Here is a 25811-nt window from a genome sequence, read left to right as displayed (position 1 = left end):
GCAAGACGTCCATGGCCCCAAAGGAACGAGCCCGTACTATAAAAATTAAAAAGGAGCTTAAAGAGCTAAAATCGACAGCAGAGAACAATACACCTTATTCCCAACCCTTTTCAGTCGAAGAGTTAAATATGGCTCTGAACGATATAAAACCAGGAAAGGCCCCAGGGTTTGATGGGATTCACCCAGAATTTCTGCTCCACTGTGGTAAATTTGCAAGATTATGGCTTGCGCGATTCTTCTCTAATGTGTTGCAAACTGGAAAAATTCCGCACACTCTCAAAAAGGCTAAAATTGTTGCCATATTAAAACCGGGCAAACCGAGTGACCAACCTCAGAGCTACCGCCCAATCGCCTTACTCAGCATGATCTATAAATTACTGGAGAGACTTATGTACAACAGAATGAGCGAAGTCATCCTGGAGGCTGTACCGGTAGAACAGGCAGGCTTCCCGCCGAAAAGAAGCTGCACGGATCAGGTCCTTGCCCTAACAACCTACATCGAGGTGGGCTTCCAAAGACAGCAAAAAACATCAGTGGTATTTGTTGACCTGACGGCGGCGTTCGACACTGTCTGGAGACAGGGCCTGATTTATAAGCTCCTCCGCATCGTGCCATGTCTAAAAACGGCTAACATTATCAACGAAATGCTCTGCAATAGACCATTCCAGGTTGTCATCGGTAACAACAGAAGTAAATTCATGAAACTTAATAATGGCCTGCCCCAAGGTTCCGTACTGGCTCCACTGCTTTTCAGCATGTATATAGCCGATATGCCTAGGACGAGATCCAAAATGTTCGGATATGCGGACGACTGGGGCTTGGCCACACAACACCGAGTGATGGAGGAAACTGAGATCACACTGTCCAGCGATTTGACCACTCTAGGAAAATACTTCCGTGACTGGAGGCTCCAACCCAGCCCATCCAAAACAGAGGCCACTTGTTTCCACCTGAATAACAAATTAGCAAACAAAGAGCTCAAGATCCGCTTTGATGGCGGCATTCTTCCATATAATAGAACACCAAAGTATCTGGGCGTGACACTCGATAGAACATTGAGCTATAAACAACACCTTGTAAACACTGCTGAAAAAGTAAGAACTAGAAACAACATTGTCCAAAAGCTTTGTAGCACTAGTTGGGGGTCCACTGCCTCCGTTCTGCGTAGCTCTGCACTAGGACTTGTCTATTCTGCAGCAGAGTACTGTTCCCCAATATGGTTAAATAGTGCTCACATCAAGAAGGTGGATGCAGTCTTGAACCAAACGATGAGGATTATCTCTGGAACGATCAGGTCAACTCCTGCCCAATGGCTGCCTGTATTGAGCCATATCCCGCCGCCACATTTGCGCAGAGAACACGCACTTGTCAGGGAGTGTCGAAAAATCCAAAATAGCCCAGATCTTCCTATCCACACCCTGAGTAATGGAATTGAGCAAAATAGACTGAAATCCAGACACCCCCCTCTTGCAAGTGCCAAAGATCTGGTAAAGAACGCTTTTATTCTTGAGGACCGCTGGAGAGAAGAATGGGAGGTTAACATCTTATTGGGAACATCTAACAGACCTCGGGGCTTTGACTTGCCCCGCAAAATCTGGTCTACCCTTAACAGGATCAGGACGAGCCACGGCCGTTGTGCGGACTCCTTGTACAAATGGAGCATAGTGCCATCACCACAGTGCCACTGCGGCGCTGACAGGCAGACAATTCACCATATCGTGGTAGAATGCCCTCTGAGGGCCTACCCTGGGCCAACAAGGGACTTCATGGATGCGACCAACAGTGCAATCGATTATATTTCTAACCTAGATGTTTGTTTGTGATATTGTAACTGTTTTGTGTGTTATGTACTTTTAGATTTTTCATACGTGATTTGTACTTGCCATACACTAAATAAAAATAAAATAAATAATTGTTTACATGTTTATTGTATTTGTTCCAAGTATGAGTGCCAGTGTGAAAGGAACTGTAAAATGCCTGGATCATCACTAGTTCATATCCTTACTAATGAGAGAGGGAGACCATAGATACAATAAAGAACACGATTGCATTAGCATACTTTTTAATTTCTACGAAAGTTGTTTTACATTCTGTTCTCAGTAAATTGAATTAGTTTCTTTCCCTCTAGCGCACTGCAAACAATTTCTAAATGATTTGCCAATTGTTTGTGTTGCCAATGATTGCAGGGGCCATCCTCTCCGATATGACTATGTTGGCAACATCCAACTTGTCCTTAAACTTTGTATCCAGCGTCTATTAAAGCGTCTATAAATCTCTTCCAGTGTCAATGGGTATGTTTCTGTGTTGAGTATCGATATATATCTGTTTATTGTGTGTGTCGAGAGTGACAAAGTTGGTTTCCTCTTCTTCTATTGTCACTATTTTTTGACATTTCGTCATATCTGTTTGCAAAATGGGGATTTCAGTTTCCAAATCTGTGCTTTTCTGACCTGCAACAAGATATTTTTACATGCAGCTTTCCCCACTCACAGCTTTTATGCGAGCAGAGGGTCGTGATAGGTGGCTAGCCTTTTGGGCTCGCCTCTCTTTCACATAACAGATCAATTATGATCCATACGCTGATTAGGGCACTCCTGTCATGCTAAGGAGACACGGCGACCAGTGCGATGAACAATATGATGGATTGGCAGTGATTCGTTTCAGTGTTTGCTAATAATGTAGTTTTGCATGCTGTATTTCGACGTGAAGTAATTGTACTGATTTTGGAAACGCGATTTCCTGGTGACCTGCAAAGCCAGCCGACGGGCGCAGCAGCCGCCACTTGCTTATATAACAAAACGGCGACTTAATGGTAGGCAATTCAGAAGGTGAGGGAGCCTGTGCTAAGGTATGCTGGGCGTCAGGCGAGGAGTCTCGGTCACCGCTTCCCCCCCTGTGGGTGGAACAGTGGAGAACGGGTGCTAGCAGCAGGGTTTTAGAACGGTGTCCCATGGGGAAGTCCACTTAACGGGACACAAGGCAGTTCGGTGCAGAGTCTGGCGCCAGAATTTATATACCTTCAGAGAACACCGTCGGCACAGGGCACTAGTAATTGTTCCTTGGTAGAGGAGTGAGTATGCCTCAGTTTTAAGAGTAAGGCCCAACAACGCGTTTTTCCATGACTCTTCCAGAAAACGCCGTTTCAACCTATGAAAGAAAACTCATGCTTCAGTCTCTGTAATGGCTGGGCGCATCTTGACATCTGCAGCGCAGGAGTTCCAAAAATGCCACCATTGTTTTGAGGGATGCAATGGTTCCCACACTGGTGTCCTCACATGGAATGAGAAGTGATGCCTTGATTGGCGTGCTGATTGCGATGTCGAGGAGTGTACCAGAGGGTGCATGTTCGATGGTGTGATAAAGATTGGATTGGTCGAAAAGAATCTGTCCATCTGTCTAAGGGAAACATTAAGCTGTTGGTGAAAACGACCGTTCACAGCCTGCCATTGGTAGGTTGTGCTTTTTGAAGCAGCTCCACATGGAGTATAGGGCTTCGAAAGGCACAAGTGCAACTGGAAATTCCCATTCCAATTGTTCTAGGGAGAGGGCGAGATTCGTTATCTGAATGTCCTGAGAAGAGGATGAGAGTTGTGATTAGACTACCGATGGAATTATAAGTGTCGCATAATAGCCACAAGAACCACCATACACTCAGGGTTAGGTGCAAGGCAATTCGTGTTTGTCGCCACAAGACAAATCTGAGCAAAATGTCAGACCATGAGTCTCAGTTCATGAAGCTTCACAGTTTCATACCAGGTGTGGAAACACAGGTCTGAGTCCAGCAGTATGCACCAGTGACTGTGGTACACTGGTCAGGTAAGAGTCGTGGGCTGCTGCTCACCACATTCCAGATCCCGGTAAGCACTGCACTGCCCTGGCTCGATTGGAACACTAGAGGTGAATGCTCACCATATGTGGTGTATGCCCCTGCAGACAGCAGCAGTTGTAGCTCGACATACACATGGCACATTAGCGTGTAGTTTGATGTTCAGAATCTCTGTCAGTCCAGTGAATTGTAGTCATATTACATTATCCAAATTACAGGTGGGAACTGTAGTGTAGGACTCCACCAAAAACAATGGTTCAAATGGCTCTGAGCACTATGGGACTTAACATCTGAGGTCATTAGTCCCCTAGAACTTAGTTCTACTTAAACCTAACTAACCTATAGTCTGATTTAAAGTAGTTGTCACTTGACGTTTGCGCTGCGAAGTTGCGGCGTTGTCACGTCAAGCACTGGCTGGAGGCAGCCGCCTCAGCGCATCGCTACCCCCGGCGATAGAAAATAGTTTTAAAGCCTGTACTTTCTACAAAAAGTAAGTAAAAAATTTCAAACCCACGTATGATGTATATCTCTACAGTGTCTCTCAATCTGTCAAATACCTATTCTTAATTTTAATTAGGGCAAGAGTTATGTTAATTTGTTTGAAGCCATTTAAATTCTCGATTTCGCAAACAGCTTCTAACTTATCACGTCATTACTGAAAAACTACTGGTGTCAAAGCAAAATATTTTTTTCCATTCATTACCAAAATAATGCACTCGGCAAAGAATCCTTAAAAGTTTTTGTAGTGCATTACGTTTCCTGTATATAAATTTCTGAAAACAGCGTTTTTAAGCAACTCTATCAGTACTGAACTCGAAACAAGTATGACGTTTAAAATCTCTATCTTCTATAAATATTATGTAAATATTTTGAAATCTACGTACAGTATCTGTCTCAGTGGTATCAATAAGCATATCAAATATATTTTCTTAATTTTAATTAGGGCTGTTGTTACATTAACTATTGATGTGTGAGAAATATTCGCTTCCGGAAAAGTTTTCTTCTTTAGATTGCAAATCTCGAAAACTATTACACACATTGAATAACATCTTGGTGTATACACAAAATGAAATAGAATTAAAATTCAGTCTAACTTACCGTAAGGACATGACAAGAGCTGGCCAAACAGTATTTCTTAGTCTCACAACAAGAATAAGAATTAATTGAAATAAATTCACAAACAAAATATTTAATGGCAGTAAGTACACTACACACTAATTAGACAATGCAAAACACCGCTTAATTCAGAGTCAGAGTCAGTGGAACCATCCGTGTCGCTGCTCATATTGACAGATATAATCAAGTCTTCAACACTTTGTTGTAAGATCATTGTTCCATGCGTCCTGTATCACTCCTTTCACGTAATGCACTATCTTCTGCCAGTCTTCCGATGACACAATTTCAACTGCCTCTTTCAAAAGGCGTTCCACTTCGGTTAATGTGAATTTCATATTTTCTGCAGCAATATGCCGTGTAACCTGAGCCCAAATCAACTCTATTACGTTGAAATGGCAATGGTAAGGAGGCAATCTGAGCACTTTATGCCCGTATTTATTTATTTTTTTTTTTTTTTTGCTGCTTCATCCACAATGTAAATCGTGTTCTTTGGCTTGTGTTGCGATACAACTTCTAATAATTCTGCCTTTGTCAAATTACTGTCGAACTGTATCTTATGTTTCTGTAACCAGCTAACATTGTCGTTTATCCTGGTTGCCTTTGTGGGTGCTTTATCTTGTATTACTGAGTGATAAGGAGCGTTATCCATAACAATGATAGAGTTTTTTGTTCTGAAGCACACAGTCTTCAAACCATTTCGCAAAAGTATTTTGGTTCATCTCTTCGTGGTAGTCGGAGGTCTTATTTGAACTGAATAGCAGCAGACAATTTGGAATGAAACCTTTTGAATTTCCGGCATGTGCTACAATTATCCTTTTTCCTCTGCCGATCGGAGCTGCCATACTATCGCTGATGGTACCGTCTGTCCAGCCATTTTTAAACTGTGTCCTGCATTCACCCACGTTTCATCAAGCGGCATCGCCAGGCTGCAATATCTTGGCGTTCCATTAGTAACTTTCTGACAGAGATGGATTTATAGCGGAATCCTAACATTTTCACGACTCGTAACAAAGACGATTTACTACCCTGAAACAGGTCAGCCGTTGTGAGAGTAGCATGTAGTTTATTGAATGTTGGATACTCCTTCCTCGAATAAAATGCGTATATTTGACGTCGGATGGCATCTTCCTGAAAAGAGTCAAGTTTTGTGACCCTCTTCTCTAGTCGACTCTTTTTCTCAGGTGTCTCCAATTTAGATGATTCATTCAGCCTTCTTTCGTGAATTTCTCCTTGCAGATTCTTATTACTGATCGTTCGCAGAGCAGCTGCATTTCGCCCCACCACCTTATCCAAAGGAACGAGGGGCCCTCCTGCATCCCTCTCTCTCTAAAAACACTCCCTTAAGGAACACACGTATTCATGCGCCTGACTGCGTATAACGACGCCATTTCCGCCACTTTTTGGAGGTTTCCGAGAAGTGTGCAGCCTCGGCCTGCCCCTCTTGCGACTGCTTTCATCAGACATCGTTAACACGCGAAGCTACAAGTCACTCAAATCTCTCACCCCCACATCTACAACGGCTCGCTGAGGACTGGCTGGCAGGCACAATGCCTTAGTCTGCTCTTGTCAGCAGAGCGAAGTGGCAACGCAGTGGCAGCCCACAGCGCCGGCTGCTATTGGTTTATTGGTGGCAGGACACCTGCAGCCCGTTGCCTGACAAGTGACAACTAAATCGGACTATAAAGACATCACACACATCCATGCCCGAGGCAGGATTCGAACCTGCGACCATAGCGGTCGCGCGGTTCCGGGCTGAAGCGCCTAGAACTGCTCTGCCACATCGGCTGGCAGGACACCCATTCCTAACTTTGTCAAGCAGCAGTTTTCATACTCTTTCTAATTATGTGTTATTATTTTGGCGCATCGTATATCACTCTTGCGTCTCTCTGCTAATAAATCTGTATAATACCACCCAACAACCTTAATTTCACTAGAAATCAGGGCCTACAACCCTTTTTAAAGTAATACATGTGGGATATAGTTGAACTACTGGAGAATCTGTTACATTACATCTACTTAAGGACCATCATTAGGGCCAAAATATTAATTGGTTATACTGAGATCTCTGTTGTGAGTAGTTTTATAGTGGTGTTGCTTAAAGGTGACTGTCAGTATTGGAACAAGCTGCGTTCGGCGCCAAAATACCGTTATCCATGACGGCGGCGATAATGTCATCCAAGATGGCGGTCGTGACATCATTCAAGATGGTGGACTTTGGTAGTTTGAATTTTGGCAGAAAAGTGCCATGCCACCCTTGCCCAGAAAAATGTCGCGAAGTTCAAATTCCAACATGGTAATGCATCACACCATGCTTATCTCTACTAAGCAAAGAAAATGGCGGGAAAAAAGGTCTTTATTATTTAACTAATTTCAAGCAGGTGTGTTCTCCACTGGGTCTGGACTCCAACTGGCTTAGTTCATATTGATGCCACCAGAGGGTGCTCACCTGACGTCAGGTGATGAAGCAAAATGCTTCAAATGGCTCTGAGTACTACGGGACTTAACTTCTGAGGTCATCAGTCCCCTAGAACTTGGTATTTAAACCTAGCTAACCTAAGGACATCACACACATCCATACCCGAGGTAGCATTCGAACCTGCGACCATAGCGGTCACGCGGTTCCTGACTGTAGTGCGTAGAATCGCTCGGCCACCCTGGCTGGCCTTGATGAAGCAAGTACCAGTATTCAAGATGATGCCACCCACTGTATTCACCGCGAGCTCCACAACCCAACTGGCCGCCAGAGGGCACTACCGTGACCACAGATGATGACACATGATCGTCTGCTCTCTCTCTCTTGCGCGCGCTTTGTAACCGGACACACCCCGCGTCAGTGGCCCACTAGCGAGCGGCTGCTGACCTCACAGCTTCAAGCTCACACCTTTACATTTGCGCCAGACATAGTCTGTAAATATGCTAACGAATTTATCTGAACACAATTGACATCAACATCGCTCATCTATCAATTACCAAAGTACTTAATTCCATTCAATTTTCATCATATTCAATAAGTCAATTTACAATTTCAATATTCAATGGTTAAATGAGAAATTCCACATTTTCCCACTATCAGTGCGGTGTTCATTCATGACCTAGCACCCCCTATCCCTAGAATGCTGCACTCCTATTGGCTACTGCATTAGTCATGTGATCGACTTCATAGAACCATTTTCGCGGATGTTGAGCGATGTTGGTGTCACTTATGTTCAGATAAGTTCTTTAGCATATTTACAGAAGACTATGTACGGCATAGGGTGCAGGTCCGAGGCTGTGATGTCACTGGCCAGTCGCTTGTGGGCTGCTGATGCGTCGCGTCTCAGCAGACGATCTTGTGTCATCACCTGACATCACGGTAGTGCCCTCTGGTGGCTACGATATGAACTAAGTCAGTTGGGCTGTGGAGCTCACAGTGAACACAGTGGGTGCCATCATCTTGAATACTGGTACATGCATCATGATCTGACATCAGGAGAGCGCCCTCTGGTGCCACTGATATGAGCTAAGCCAGTTTTGATCTGGAGCTCGCGGTGAACACACTGGGTGTGTATTTTGACTAAAGATCAGTCTTGATCACACCATTTATGTTTCAATGATATAGGTAACCGGTTTCGGTTATTTTTACATAACCATCATCAGACCCATGGCTCCCTTAGGATGGTAGGCGGAGCTCTCCTCAGCTGCTACGATGTTAACTGATCGTAGCAGCTGAGGAGAGCTCCGCCTACCATCCTAAGGGAGCCATGGGTCTGATGATGGTTATGTAAAAATAACCGAAACCGGTTACCTATATCATTGAAACATAAATGGTGTGATCAAGACTGAACTTTAGTCAAAATATAATAATCTATTGATCACTGTATTCCAAAAATGTTTACCAAAATTGTACACTGGGTGTGGTCGTCTTGAATATGGGTACTTGCTTCATCACCTGATGTCAGGAGAGCGCGCTCTGGTGGCACCAATATAAACTAAGCAGGTTGGAGTCCATACCCAGTGGAGAATACAGATGCTTGAAATTGGTTAAGTAATAAAGACAAGTCCTTTTCACCCACCATTTTCTTTGCTTAGTAGAGATAAACGTTGTGCATCGCATTGTCAGTTGGAATTTGAACTTCGCGCCATTTTTCTGGGCGAGAGGGGCGTGGCACATTCCAGCCAAAATTCAAACTTCCCGCCAAAATCTATCTTCAATGATGTCAAGGCCGCCATCTTGGATGACGTCATTGCCGCCATGTTGGATAACGGTAATTTGGCGCTAAATGTAGGTTGTTCCAATACTTATGACATGTAGAGTATTGTCTTATGGATTGAAATAAGGAGTGAAATTACAATTATCAAATCTACTCACACCACAGACCTTTTGTTATCTCCTCAGCTACCATTATGGAGCAAAATCATCTGCAAGCACACAGGACAACTCCCATTAAGTCAGTCATGGCTAACTGTTTTAGGTTATTGTGCACAATAGGGTACAACGGTGCTTGCATTGTTGCCATTGTATGCTTTGCCTTCTGGCATGACTTACAAATAGGCAATGCTCTCTGAACTCTTCTCTCCATATATTTCAAATAACGAAGTGCCCCCAGTTTTTAAAGGCACTTCTGGCTCTGAAACGACTGTGGATAAGATATAGTTGAATAAATCTTCAGGTATACATATGTTCCAATTCGAATGTTCTACAATGGTGCAGAGGTATACACACAGATGCCAGGACGAATCTCCCACATTGCTGCAGTGGAATAACATTCCTTTGCGCAACAGGTAAAACGGCAAATTGGCTGCATCGCTTCAGTCTTTCCACTTACATTCGCAAGAATTGTCGGATCCCTTACCTGCTCTCTACCGATGTCTTTCATAATGGTGATCACATAATTTTCCAACTCGACTTAATGCATGTAAAATAAGCCGAAATCATTTCTCCCTGTGATGGTGTTAACTTTTATTTGTGCATGTAAAGTGAAATCCAAAATGTAAGGTATCCACCTCGCCAGTCTCTTAAGCGTCAGTTTTGCTGTAATAGGAATTCCAGCGCTTCGTGATCTGTGAAAATCCGCATCTTTCTATTAAGCAAAACAAAAAACCTAAACCTCAGGAACCCCCAGACCACAGCTAGAACCTCCATCTCCGTGACTGAGTAGTTCATCATGCACTTTTTTAAAACTCAGCTACCAAAAGCAATCGTTTTATGTACCACACTCTCATTTTCTTCGTTGTATTCCAAGATCACAACACCCAATACATCATAGGCACTGTCAGCGGCCATACAGCTAAGTCCTGCGATAAAGTGGAGTGTGACTGTATTGGCGCCCTTATTAGTGCTGACTTCAGAGATTGGAGCTCATGTTCCGCCACAGAATCCCTTGTAAGAAGGATGTATAGGTTTCGATGTTGGTAACGTCACATAGTGCTCTGAATGAAAATCACTGGCTGTGCTGTGTGCAGTCTGTGGCTGGTTGGCGTTGTTGGAATATTCGCTATTGTAGTGTTGGGCAGTTGGATGTGAACAGTGCGTAGCGTTGCGCAGTTGGAGGTGAGCCGCCAGCAGTGGTGGATGTGGGGGCTGAGATGGCGGAGTTTTAAGAGCAGATGATCTGGACGTGTGTCCATTAGAGAGAGTAAATTTGTAAGACTGGATGTCATGAACTGATATATATAATGACTTTTGAACGCTATTAAGGTAAATACATTGTTTGTTCTCTATAAAAATCTTTCATTTGCTAACTATGCCTATCAGTAGTTAGTGCCTTCAGTAGTTAGAATCTTTCATTTTGCTGCAGCATTGGCGCTCGCTGAGTTGCAGTAGTTCGAGTAACGAAGATTTTTGTGAAGTAAGTGATTCATGAAAGATATAGGTTATTGTTAGTCAGAGCCATTCTCAAGTAGAGATTATTGAAAGTCACATTGCATTGCGCTAAAAACATTGTGTGTCAGTTTATTGATGATCTGAACAAGTAAAGAGAGAAATGTCTGTGCACATTCAGTTTTGCTCAACTGTTTGAAAATCAAATAACGTAAGGGGTTTACCAGCACTGTAATTCATTAATTTTTCTTATGGGACGTTTCATATGTCGACCCTTAGCCGAGGATACCTCACTGGAATCTTCTGACATTTTCTTGTAGTTTGTGTAATTAGTGTAGCTATTGTTTATTGCTAGCGCGTAATTGTAGAGAGAATCTTCTTTGTAGTTGTAGTTTTTCATTGTTGTGCAGTAAAACAGATGTGGCATGCATGTAGATTTGCACCAAGTATTTCGCAGCTGTGCTTGTAATTAATTAGATATTATTTTCAATGCCATGTTAATGTGTTTTCTTATTTTGCTCTTCAAATTGTGCTTTTCTGTGTTATCGTGTGAAATATTGTGACAATAATGGCGTGTGAAAAACGTAATACTAGGCTCGGGAGTAAACTGAGAAATGACAGTGAAGATGAAAGCAGTGTGTTTGCACCACCATGTAATGAATTAACTAATGTTCAACATAGTAATTTGGTAATTGTGCATATGGGAATGGATCAGGCAATAAATAATCGCGTAGACAGTGAAACAGCTAGTGAAGAGGGAAGAGGGTAGTATTGTCGATCGGTCGGTCGGGAACAGCTCGCCACAGGGATCCGAAACGACAGGACACAATTTTGCAAATACCGTAGATTCAGGTTTTGCGTCATTACCCGTTTCTCAATCAAGTCAAGACACATTTTCTACTTTTCAAAATGCGAATATTAGCTTTTCAAATGCACTGCCGAATAGCACTCAGGAACATGTTTCAGACACCAGTGCATTGTTATTACAATTAATGTAACACATGGGACTAAAGCTTCCAAAGTTAGACACAATGGAACAAAATCTTCAAAAGTTAGACACAACAATGGAACAAAATCAGAGACAAACACAGCAACAGCTTCAAAAGTTAGACTCGGTGGAACAAACGCTTGAACAAACACGTGAAGGTTTAACTGCTGAGTTACTTAAAATCGAATCGAAATGTCAAAAAGTCTGTAATGACGTAAAAACACAAATTTGTGATCATTTTCAGCCCATTTTTTCGCGTCATGAAAATGCATTGCAGAATCACGAAGCAACCATAAAAGAACTGCAAACTATTGTTCATGAAAATCACGAGACCTTGAGGGCTAAAATTAAATCAGTTGCATCTACCGATACAGTTAGGCAACTTGTAAAAACTCAGGAAAACTTAAAGGTCACAGTAGATACACTGAAAATTGGTTCAGAAAGACACATGGATAAAATTAGTTCATTATCAGAGAAAGTAGTCATGCTCTCGGATCAGCTAAATAATTTATCTACGAAGGTAGATGATAATCTGAATGACAGACAAAAGACCGGTAGTCTTTAATGACACAGAAGAGTACAAACAAATTAAGAAATTCAAACATAATCAGAATCAAATTAATATGTAACACAAAAGAGAAATCCGGGAAGTACAAGATCAGTTCGCACAAGTAATACAAGAATTTCATATCTCAGAGGAGACTCGCGCTCCAACACAGGAAGAGGGACTTAGAAATACGGAAAAGCCACAAAATAATAACACAGCGAATTTCGAAAATTATGAAAGAAATTGGCAAGGTGCACTGATTTTTTAGATGGAACCGCCGACGAGGCGTAACAATGAGCAATATGTGAATCGCCGACACGATGACTTTGACTATAAGCTGTTCATTGTTGTTGTTGTTGTTGTTGTTGTGGTCTTCAGTCCTGAGACTGGTTTGATGCTGCTCTCCATGCTACTCTATCCTGTGCAAGCTTCTTCATCTCCCAGTACCTACTGCAGCCTATATCTTTCTGAATCTGCTTAGTGTATTCATCTCTTGGTCTACCTCTACGATTTTTACCCTCCACGCTGCCCTCCAATACTAAATTGGTGATACTTTGACCCCTCAGAACATGTCCTACCAACCGATCCCTTCTTCTAGTGAAGTTGTGCCACAAACTTCTCCCCTATCCTATTCAACACCTCATTAATTATGTGATCTACCCATCCAATCTTCAGCATTCTTCTGTAACACCACATTTCGAAAGCTTCTATTCTCTTCTTGTATAAACTATTTATCGTCCATGTTTCACTTCCATACATGGCTACACCCCATACAAATACTTTCAGAAACGACTTCCTGACATTTAAATCTATACTCGATGTTAACAAATTTTTCTTCTTCAGAAACGGTTTCCTTGCCATTACCAGTCTACATTTTATATCCTCTTTACTTCGACCACCATCAGTTATTTTGCTCCCCAAATAGCAAAACTCCTTTACTAATTTAAGTGTCTCATTTCCTAATCTAATTTCCTCGGCATCACCCGACTTAATTCGACTACATTCCATTATCCTCGTTTTGCTTTTGTTGATGTTCATCTTATACCCTCCTTTCAAGACACTGTCCATTCCATTCAACTACTCTTCCATGTCCTTTGCTGTCTCTGACAGAATTACAATGTCATCGGCGAACCTCAAAGTTTTTATTTCTTCTCCATTTATTTTAATACCTACTCCGAACTTTTCTTTTGTTTCATTTACTGCTTGCTCAATACACAGATTGAATAACATCGGGGAGAGGCTACAATCCTGTCTCACTCCCTTCCCAACCACTGCTTCCCTTTCATGCCCCTCGACTCTTATAACTGCCATCTGGTTTCTGTACAAATTGTAAATAGCCTTTCGCTCCCTGTATTTTACCCCTGCCACCTTCAGAATTTGAAAGAGAGTATTCCAGTTAACGTTGTCAAAAGCTTTCTCTAAGTCTACAAATGCTAGAAATGTAGGTTTGCCTTTTCTTAATCTTTCTTCTAAGATAAGACGTAGGGTTAGTATTGCCTCACGTGTTCCAACATTTCTACGGAATCCAAACTGATCTTCCCCGAGGTCCGCTTCTACCAGTTTTTCCATTCGTCTGTAAAGAATTCGCGTTAGTATTTTGCAGCTGTGACTTATTAAACTGATAGTTCGGTAATTTTCACATCTGTCAACACCTGCTTTCTTTGGGATTGGAATTATTATATTCTTCTTGAAGTCTGTGGGTATTTCGCCTGTCTCATACACCTTGCTCGCCAGATGGTAGAGTTTTGTCATGACTGGCTCTCCCAAGGCCATCAGTAGCTCTAATGGAATGTTGTCTACTCCCGGGGCCTTGTTTCGACTCAGGTCTTTCAGTGCTCTGTCAAACTCTTCACGCAGTATCTTATCTCCCATTTCATCTTCATCTTCATCCTCTTCCATTTCCATAATATTGTCCTCAAGTACATCGCCCTTGTATAAACCCTCTATATACTCCTTCCACCTTTCCGCCTTCCCTTCTTTGCTTAGAACTTGGTTGCCATCTGAGCTCTTGATATTCATACAAGTGGTTCTCTTCTCTTCAAAGGTCTCTTTAATTCTCCTGTAGGCAGTATCTATCTTACCCCTAGTGAGATAAGCCTCTACATTCTTACATTTGTCCTCTAGCCATCCCTGCTTAGCCATTTTGCACTTCCTGTCGCTATCATTATTGAGACGTTTGTATTCCTTTTTGCCTGCTTCATTTAATGCATTTTTGTATTTTCTCCTTTGTTCAATTACATTCAATTTTTCTTCTGTTACCCAAGGGTTTCTACTAGCCCTCGTCTTTTTACCTATTTGATCTTCAGCTGCCTTCACTATTTCATCCCTCAAAGCTACCCATTCTTCTTCTACTGTATTTCTTTCCCTCATTCCTGTCAATTGTTCCCTTATGCTCTCCCTGAACCTGTGTACAACCTCTGGTTTAATCAGTTTGTCCAGATCTCATCTCCTTAAATTCCCACATTTTTTCAGTTTCTTCAGTTTTAATCTACAGTTCATAACCAATAGATTGTGGTCAGAGTCCACATCTGCCCCCAGAAATGCCTTACAATTGAAAACCTGGTTCCTAAATCTCTGTTTTACCATTATATTATCTATCTGATACCTTTTAGTATCTCCAGGGTTCTTCCATGTATACAACCTTCTTTCATGATTCTTAAACCAAGTGTTAGCTATGATTAAGTTATGCTTTGCGCAAAATTTTATCAGGCGGCTTCCTCTTTCATTTATTAGCCCCAATCCATATTCACCTACTACGTTTCCTTCTCTCCCTTTTCCTACTGTTGAATTCCAGTCACCCATGACTATTAAACTTTCGTCTGCCTTCACTAACTGAATAATTTCTTTTATCTCATCATACATTTAATCAATTTCTTCGTCATCTGCAGAGCTAGTTGGCATATAAACTTGTACAACTGTAGTAGGCATAGGCTTCGTGTCTATCTTGGCCACAATGATGCGTTTACAATGGCGTTTAAACCTACTCCTGCATTAGCCCTATTTGATTTTGTATTTATAAACCTGTACTCACCTGACCAAAAGTCTTGCTCTTCCTGCCACCGAACTTCACTGATTCCCACTATATCTAACTTTAACCTATCTATTTCTCTTTTTAAATTTTCTAACCTACCTGCTCGATTAAGGGATCTGACATTTCCACGCTCCGATCTGTGGAACGCCAGTTTTCTTTCTCCTGATAACAACGTCCTCTTGAGTAGTCCCCGCCCGGAGATCCGAATGGGGGACTATTTTACCTTCGGAATATTATACCCAAGAGTACGCCATCATAATTTAATCATACAGTAAAGCTGCATGCCCTCGGGAAACATTACGGCTGTAGTTTCCCCATGCTTTCAGCCGTTCACAGTACCAGAACAGCAAGGCCATTTTGGTTACTGTTGCAAGGCCAGATCAGTCAGTCATCCAGACTGTTCCCCCTGCAACTACTGAAAAGGCTGCTGCCCCTCTTCAGGAACCACACGTTTGTCTGGCCTCTCAACAGATACCCCTCCATTGTGGTTGCACCTACGGTACGGCTATCTGTATCATTGAGGCACGCAAGCCTCCCCACCAATTACAAGGTCCATGGTTCATGGGGGGGGGGGGGGGGGGGCGGGAGCTGTTCATTACTACACGTAAATTCAATACATTTAAGAATTCTGGCAACGACATTCATCCAGAAGCGTGGCTTCATCAATTCTCTCATTGTTTTCCTCCCAACTAGTCATTGGAGCAGAGATTAGAATTTATGTGTGGCTACTTAGAGAATGAACCAGCTGTAAGAATGCGATCGATCATTCACGATTGTCACAGTGAAGGATAATTTTATCATGTCTTCTTATCAGCATATTGGTCTCAAGGTACACAAGACCGAGTAAAACATAGCATCGTAGTGATGAAACATTTCGAACAATCTGAAGACATGTTGCACAAGAATCAGTACCTGCCAAACCCATAGAGTCCCTCAGAACTCATCCGCATTTGCTTAATCAAATTGCCTCATCATTTACGGCAAATTATTTTGGCAGGACGTTGCAAATATGACATTGAAGCTTTTCAGGGACTGTTACAAGAACTGGAAATTGACACTGACATTCACGGGATGCAAAACAGGAACACAAGAATTACAGGTCACATCTGTCACAATTCCACGATGAAAGAAATAATAACTGGACACAACAAGGCTATTCTTACAACGTAAATCGTGACCAGAACAGACACCACCCGTATGACAAACGTTGGCAGAGTAAAAATAGCTAAAGAGAAAGATCGCATTTCCGTAGTAATGAATATGACAGAGATAACCATAGAAACAGACAACATGGTAACCAAAACAATTATTATCAAGGGAGACAGAATAACCTCAGACGCAACAGTTCAGCGCGCAGTTACGACTCATGGAGAAATTCTCCACCACGTGACCGACAAGAAAAAATTGCAGAAAATACCCACTTGACGACAGACGATATAATCTTAACAACAGACCAGAATTTAATCATAACTGGCGGGATTCAACAGGGCAGGGCCCTCTCGGCAAAGTGAATTTGTGGAAGTTAGGTCTCATAATCCCAATAACGACGCGCGCCAACAAAAGTAACAGACAATGACTTGCACCGCGGGCAGCGACGTGCGCAGTCTGGGTTTCAGAAAAATAACATAGAAGCTAACCTTGAGAAAAATTGTAGTATTCTTTACCGACGTATACCGCATGATAATTGCGATCAAGTTGAAACTCTGAGTACTAGGAAGAGTAAAGGATTGCACCACATTTCACATGTAAAACCGTTTATTGAGAGATAATCTGCTTTTTAACTTAGTCTTTGCTATAAAATTTTTCACTTCATGCTACTAGTACGCTTTGTCACACTTAGAAACTGTTAACATGCAACAATGTTTTGAAGTTAACTATCCAGTCTAGAACCTAGGGAACATATTTAGACAGTAATTACGAACGCATTGTTATAGTGAGCAGACGACACAGTGTTATTGTGTGTGTACACTCTTGCTTGTTAGTTGCACGATTACATAATGACTATAAGGCTCACACTTAGGACATATACCGGTACTGCTAATGAGATTTTAATGCAACATTTTGGTTTACTTGAAAATAAATTCTGGATTTAAAGTACTTTCTGAGAGATACCAGATGACACAGTGGTTAGTTTATTTGACAGCTACACGATTATATCACGACGCTACTAACGAATGACACAATTTATATTATTGCTTTTACGCTGTATCTGTTTTATATCTGCACAGTTTTTCTGAATTCTTCTGGAAAGTAAAACACGTTTTAGTAGTAACTTTGGTGGTATAGCTACAATGAGACAGCCTTTTCCATAGCATAACAATACTTTACAGCGTAGCACTTCCTTGATCTCGGTAATGTACGTAATAACTACGATATCTAGACGCATAGCATTTCACTTTTGTTTATTACGAGGTAAGTACATTGACTTCTGCAGAACTTTGCTTACATAGGACGATAACTACGACACTTCGACAGAATTATCTTACAAGACGGACAGTTTAGCACTACAGTACACGTATTTGAGTGATTAATTGTGTACTTAAAACATTTATTTTTAAAGATTTTGAATTACAAAGATACAAAGGTTTTCTGTGATATATTTCATTCCATTGCTGTAATCTGTAACACCTGTGGGTATAATTACATTAATCCTCAGGGGGTACACACCTGCTTTGTGTGCTAAACGTGTAGCGAGCGCTAGGAGTCCTAGCTAATATGGTATTTGCTTATACAACTTTACTCATCGGTACCATATTTCTCCCACATAGAATTACACAGCTATCTGATTATTTAACAGAGAAACAAACATTTTTTTACTGCATCAGTGACAGATGTTTACGCAATTACACAGTTGGATAACTTCACACTTATGAAATTGCATTTTGTCTGTACTTTGTGAACTGTTCATATTTTTTCAGAACCATTGTAATACTAGGAGAACTTTGAACGTCGTATTTGGTAAGGGATCATGATTTTTGAAGTACGTTTGAGGTAGATGACTTTATTGAAAGTTTTCAAATTATTGCAGAAAGCTACGACGTTTCTGAAATTTGGTTGAGGTTTTATGATGTTATTATTACGATGACGATGTGTATTATGGTGTTGAGGTATGTTGATGACCAATAAGATGATGCTACCATATATGAGGAATGTGATTATGTGTTATATGTATATGAATAATGAAAGAAGTTAGTTACTCTGGTTTGTGAAAAAGTATGTTGGAAACCAAAATCGTACTTTAAGAGTTATGACTTCTGTGTCCATGTGTGAATGTATCACAACACTGATATTCATGAGATTTAGTTTCTACGCATTTCTACTGTAATTTTTCGAGCTGCGAAATTTTTTTAAATGAAACTGTCACTGTAGTGCAAAGTGCTGTCGCAAATATTTAGGTAAGAAAGCTAAGTGACCTTGACATAATGCATTGTGGGCGCCAAGCTGCGCCAGCCGCCTGGAGAAAAAGCCATTAGGTGGAGAAAAAAGAGGCCATTAACCTCGCTATTGAGATTCCTTTGTACAAAGCATCGCAAATATGACACGTTATTACTTGGAAACATATGATTATACTGTCGAGCATGTGCTTTGTGCCACTTACTGAAATGCTTATCAATTGATGGGAAATATTCTTACATCTGCACACCTGATTATGACAAGTGTCTTTCTACAAGAGTTGAGAGAATTTCTACTCACTTATGAAATGCCACATGGCTATTGAATGATGTTTTTATGATTTGCTTTACATAGTTGCTTATTTCATTTGATATCTGGTTTCCAGCTGTGTTGCAGCATTGGTTTTATAAAATAAAATTAAATGCATTTGCTAATGTGAACACTTTCTGTCAACAGATCTATTAAATAATAATTTTATGATCCACATTCTTCAAGAAAGGAGAACTTGGAAAGGAAAGAACAATATGAAGGGACTAATAACAGTAACTGCATACATAATTTTCTTTTCAAATACTTAATAATTTTTTTGGTAGAATGAGTTGCTGTGGTGCACCACTTTTATGACAGACACTAAGATGTGAATAGACATTTCCCTTATCTGCATCATTGTCTTTAGTGTACTATTTTTTCTGCTTGTGGGTTTGTCATGTTTGGATATAAGTTATTGCATTTGCTGCTGCTGTTTGCCAGGCATAGTTCTACTGAATTTTACATTGTATTAAGCCAGTTTTACAAATGATTTATTTTTCTTGTTGCTGCACATTGGCTCATATTAGTTGTAACATTGCATGTGCTTTGCTAATTTAGATATACTGCTGCTTGATTTGCCAATTTGCATTTTTTGTCACTGCTGTTTGTGTTAATTGTTTTGAATTGCTGCATTGCCTCGTCCCTTAGTTTATGTATCTGAGCTCAGTAGATTTAAGTTAGCTTAAGAGGGGGGATACTATATCAGAAACTAACTATGGAGAATAGGGAAAGAATGCACTGAGAAGTTATATGAAAAAGATTTTGGCCAAAATGAGTATTGCACAATGAGAAATAACTGTTTTGAAAGAGGATATGAATAAAATACAGAAAGTATGCTTGGATAGGATTTTTTTGTGGGAACAAATGTTGAAATAAGAGGAAAGTTCTAGGGAATAAAGTTTTGAGTTGGACTGCAGTACCAAATGTTACACTGAAAACAAACCCTGTCCTTCCCTTTTGTGTTATTCCACTATGTGTTTGTGTACCCTTGTGTATCTGTGTTCTTCCTGTCTTTATGTGTTTATCTGAGAAGAGTTATGTTGTAGAATTTTTCTTATGTATGTTAATTTCCTATGTAAAGATGTTTAGACATTTTTTATTCTGTTCTGTTTCAATGCTCATGTGTGAAATTAATGTTTCAAAAACTATTCTCATTATTTTATTTATTTACTTATGTCATAATTCCTGTAACACTTATGTATATGCGTTTGTGTACCCTTGTGTATTTGTGTTCTTCCTGTCTTTATGTGTTTATCTGATAAGAGTTATGTTGTAGAATTTTTCTTATATATGTTAATTTCCTATGTAAAGATGTTTAGACATTATTTATTCTGTTCTGTTTTAATGCTCATGTGTGAAATTAATGTTTCAAAAACTATTCTCATTATTTTATTTATTTACTTATGTCATAATTCCTGTAACACTGATGTATATGTTTCTTTCGATTCTTTTGTAAAGCCCGTATTACTATAAATGTTACCTGTATTGTTGTTCTTTAATGATGTTTTCTGTACCTTTGTAATTGTATTCTCATGTTATAAAGTTGAAATTGACACCAGTTCATCAAATTAAGTAACTTGTAAGCATTCATTTCATTGCACACATTTCTGTTTGTCATAGTATATGCACAATATGTGAGAAGTTGGGACTGTTAGTTTTGTGGACTGGCAAGACAGCCAATCCACTAGGAGGAGGAAGCCGAAAGGCACGCGTTTAAACTCACGCAGGCTGATGTGAGGTCTGGAACAGGTAAAGTAATTGAGACTAGCAAGTAAAGTACGTAGCTTCTTGAATACTTAACTTTAATCCGTAATTGGTGAACATAGGTCTGACGGTACATGCATCACAAGATAAATAGCAATTGATAATGGCGCCTTGCTAGGTCGTAGCAAATGACATAGCTGAAGGCTATGCTAATTATCGTCTCGGCAAATGAGAGCGTAATTTGTCAGTGAACCATCGCTAGCAAAGTCGGCTGTACAACTGGGCGAATGCTAGGACGTCTCTCTATACCTTCCGTGTGGCGGCGCTCGGTCTGCAATCACTGATAGTGGCGACGTATACTACCGGACCGCGGCCGATTTAAAGGCTACCACCTAGCAAGTGTGGTGTCTGGCGGTGACACCACATTTCTCCCCCGCAAATCGGCGTACGGTGGTATTATAAGGCTTCCGCCCGCCGTGGAGAGGACCCCATGTTGACGTACGCGACGAGGTGGGGAGCCTAACAACAGGCGAGGCTGTGCCACCCGCACCCTGCCATTCGGTCCGAGGGGAGCAAGGAAACGACTGAAAACCTAATCCAGGGTGCACGCCAACATGCGGTTTATGCGCCCGTAGAGAGACCGGAGGAGCCGAAGGGTCGACCTCCATCGGGTCGGGGCACCCGACGGGCGAAGACGCCATGTGGTCTGGAGCGGGCAAGAGTTCCATGTCGGAGGACAGCTGGTCACGGGAAGCGATCGGTGGCGCGTGACCCAGGGAGGCGCCCGGCGGTTGCAGCGACGCGTCCACTGCGGGTGTCGCCGGCGGGAGAACAGGTGGCGGCGCGTCGCCATGGGGCAAAATGGAAGGCAGCGTCGGTAACACCTGGGTATGAGGCGAGCCAGTAGATGGGTCCCCAGGGCGCTGACCGGACGCCACCGTCGCTGAAAGCAGACGGGGTGCGGCAGAACCCGGGTGACGACAGAGGCGCAGCTGATTGAGATGCCGACGCACCTCACCAGAGGCCCCCAAAACCAGATACATAGCGCGGCCGAGGCAGAGAAGAAGGCGCCCTGCGAGCCAACGCCGTGGACCTCGATAGTTGCGATAGTATACAACGTCGCTTGGGGCAAAAGCAGGTGTCTGCCGCTGCACAGGAACCTGATGCGGCATATGTAGCAAAGACATCAAGGTACGATGTGGGCGACCGTGAAGCAACTCAGCCGGCGAGCGACCATCTCGGGGCTGAGAGCGATACGAGGACAAAAAGAGCAATAACGCGTCCTCCCGAGAATGCGACTCTTTCAACTTCAACATCTGTGACTTGAAAGTCCGGACCAATCGTTCAGCGGCACCGTTTGACTGAGGCGAAAACGGCGCGTATGTCAGGTGTTGAATACCATTGGCTTTGCAGAATGACTGAAATTCTGCAGACATGAATTGTGGGCCATTGTCAGAATCAATAGTCTGTGGAAGACCTTCAATGCAAAACATAGCGGATAACGCTTGGGTGGTGGCAGAAGACGTCGTGGAAGACATCCGGACAACAAAAGGAAAATTACTGGATGAATCGACCAGAATCAACCATCGAGCATTCCAGAATGGACCAGCAAAATCGATGTGTAAGCGTTGCCAAGGGGTAGTGGCTTTCGGCCATGCAAAGAATTTCCGCGTTGGTGCGGATTGTTGTGCGGCACACGCCATGCAAGAAGAGCACATATTCATAATCGCAGCATCGATTCCGAACCAAGTACAGTGCTGACGAGCAAGTTGTTTCGTTCGCACTATGCCCCAATGTCCTTGGTCGAGAAGCCGTAAGACAGAGGACTGTAACGAACGTGGGACCACGACCCTGGACTGATCATTATCAGAACGCAACAGCAAAACACCACGTCGTACAAAAAGTCTCTCCTTGTGAGCAAAAAATCGGCGAACCAACGGATCCTCGATCCGTGACTTTGACAAGGGCCATTGCGTAGCAACAAAACGCAAAACGGTAGCAAGGACAGGGTCAGCAGCTGTGGCTGTAGCTACACGACGAAAATCAATCGGAAACGATTCGACCACGTCCTCGGTTTCCGCATCAATGAACATGCAAGCAAGTTCGGAAGTATCGAATGCTCTATTCTCAGCAACAGGCAAACGGGACAACGCATCGGCGTTTCCGTGCTTAGCAGTGGACCGATACAAGATATCGTAGCGGTACTGCGAGAGGAAAATTGACCAGCGAATGAATGTCTGTGCTGTACGTGGAGGTACAGGCTTGTTCGGATGAAAAAGCGATGTCAAAGGCTTGTGGTCTGTGATGATGGTAAAGTGACGACCATACAAGAAATCACGAAACTTAGTAACACCAAATACGAGAGCCAATGCTTCTTTCTCGATCTGTGAATAATTTCTTTGCGCAGACGAGAGCAATTTGGACGCAAAGGCAATAGCGCGATCATGTGATCCATCTTTTTGCGCAAGCACAGCACCGATCCCGAAATCCGATGCATCCACCATCAACAAAAGGGGCTTCCGGGGATCGAATGGCGTAAGGCAAGTATTGGAAAGCAATGCCGATTTCAACTGGCGAAAGGCGCGTTCGCATTCCGTCGTCCAGACGAACGGAACACCTTTACGGCGTAAGCGATGAAGCGGAGCTGAAGTGGAAGAGGCGTGGCGCACATAGCGATGATAATAATTTATTTTTCCCAGCACACTCTGTAACTGCTTCAAATTCTGCGGCGAAGGCAAGTGTTGTATGGCACGGAGGTGCTCTGGACTGGGATGTATGCCTTGGGCATTGAGTACATGGCCCAGATAGGGTAAGTCCCGAGCAAAAAACACACATTTGTCCTTCCGCAAGAGAAGACCATTTTGTCGCAAGACCTGAAATAATGTTCTGAGATTGGCTAAATGTTCTTCTTCCGTCTTTCCGGAGATCACAATATTGTCCAGATAGTTTGCTGCAGTAGGGACCGACGCACAAACAGTTTGTAAATATTGCTGAAACAATGCAGGGGCCGATGCACACCTGAATGGCAGTCGTTTGAATCGGTACAAACCAAGATGCGTGTTAACCACCAAAACGCGCTGGGATTCTTCGTCTACCGGTATTTGCAAGTACGCATCGGCTAGGTCCAACTTCGAAAAATATTTACCCGGGCACAGTTTGTCAAAAAGATCTTCTGGGCAGGGTAAAGGAAATGCTGCAATCACCAGTTGTGGATTCACTGTTGCCTTGAAGTCCACACAAAGTCTCAATTTTCTGGAAGGTTTTTGCAAAATTACTAAGGGTGATGCCCAGAGAGAAGCCTGCACATGTTCAATTACACCTTGTGATTCCAAATCGTGTAATGTTTTTGCAACCTCATCACGCAATGCGTGGGGAACATTGCGCGCTCTGAAAAATTTCGGTTGCGCGTTTACTTTCAGTTCCAAATGTGCATTATAGTTCTTAGCGCAACCGAGGCCCGGTGCAAAAATGTCTGAAAATTCTTCACAGAGACGAGAAACACTGTCTGAAGGCACAGTCTGGTTCACTGATAGGACCTGATTGACTATAGACAAGTTAAACAACTGAAACAAATCGAAACCAAACAAGTTCACCCTTGTATGTTGCAAGAAGGCTGCACTGTCCAAACACAGGGAGCCCGTGACCGGAATATGTAGTTAGGTTAACATTTGCGGCACGCAATGGAGGTGTGCCCAGCTGTTTGTACGTGTCGTGATTGATCAATGAAACTGCAGCTCCAGTATCGAGCTGGAATGGAATCACCTTGCCAGTAATGTCCAAGTCTACAAAAAGTTTATTGTCCTGCTGACGACAAGAGCGACTTTCTCATGCAACGTGAACTGACACTGGTACAGAATGACTTGCGACTTGACGGGATTTCCGGCGATGTCGACTTGCACTACTTGTGGGACGAACACAGTTACTGTTAGAGAGAGTGGCACTGGGCGGAGAGGAATGAACTACATGAATTTCCATAGGCGAAGTGTCACGAGCCTGAGTATCCTTGGTTCGATTTCGATTTCGGCGCGAAGCAAAGGGCCTGGTATGGTTGTGAGTGACCAATCTGAGCTTTTTCTGGTAAACACTTTGAACATGTCCTGTTTTATTACAGAAAAAGCAAATAGCCTGGCATGACGGGCAAGTCTCACGCGAATGTCTAGTAGCACACCGCGGGCATGATTTCACTGCATTTGCTTGCCGATGCGGGACACGTGGCTGAGAGCTATGCGGCTTTGGCACGGCCGGGCGTGAGGACTGTTTACTGTTCTGTGCAGCTCGCCCAGCGGGCCGGTTAACCTGACACACGGATGGCGAAGTTTCAAATGATTTCTTAGCAAAGTCAAGTGTGTCCTGCCGATCCAATATGTCTAGCACTTGTTGAAGGGAGGGATTGATTAGTTTCAAAATCTGTTCCCTTATACGAACATCAGAAACGTTCTGTGCAATTGCATCATGTACCATAGTATCTGAATAAGGGAGTCCACATTGACACTCAAAAGCACAATCCCTAGTAAGGCCTTGCAAGGTTGCAACCCACTCCCTATTAGTCTGACCTGCCATACGTTTTGTACGAAAGAAGGTATACCCTTTCGCAACTACATTGACTGATTCTTTGAAATATGCATCTAATGCAGACAAAATTTCTTCGTAGGACAGAGTTGCTACGTCGCGTCGGGGAAATAATTTCACTATCACACGGTACGTCTGGACGCCTACGGCGGAAAGGAGAAAAGGCTGCCGCTCATTACCTTGAATTCTGTAGGCGGCGAGATGGAATCCAAAATGGCGTGACCACTCCGTCCGCTTTCCAGTGCCGCTTCATAAGGACGAAAAGGTGGTGCAACTGCGTGTTGTGGCTGCGGTAGCGGTGGAGCGGCCCCTGCCGCATCGTTTTGCAGTGCACATTGACCCTGGACGAGCTGTCCAAGGGCATCCAATAAGGCCTGCGTCTGCTGGTTCTGTAAGCGATAAAATTCGGACAGTAAATCTGGAGATGGTGGCGAAGCCATTACACAAGTAAAGCAGTCTGTTTAGATACGAACGCAAAATCCTCGTCGTCAAACTTTGTGGACTGGCAAGACAGCCAATCCACTAGGA

The sequence above is a fragment of the Schistocerca serialis genome, chromosome 9 (genome assembly GCF_023864345.2).
Source record: "Schistocerca serialis cubense isolate TAMUIC-IGC-003099 chromosome 9, iqSchSeri2.2, whole genome shotgun sequence".
Lineage (NCBI taxonomy): Eukaryota > Metazoa > Arthropoda > Insecta > Orthoptera > Acrididae > Schistocerca > Schistocerca serialis.
This window is presented reverse-complemented; position numbering follows the sequence as displayed.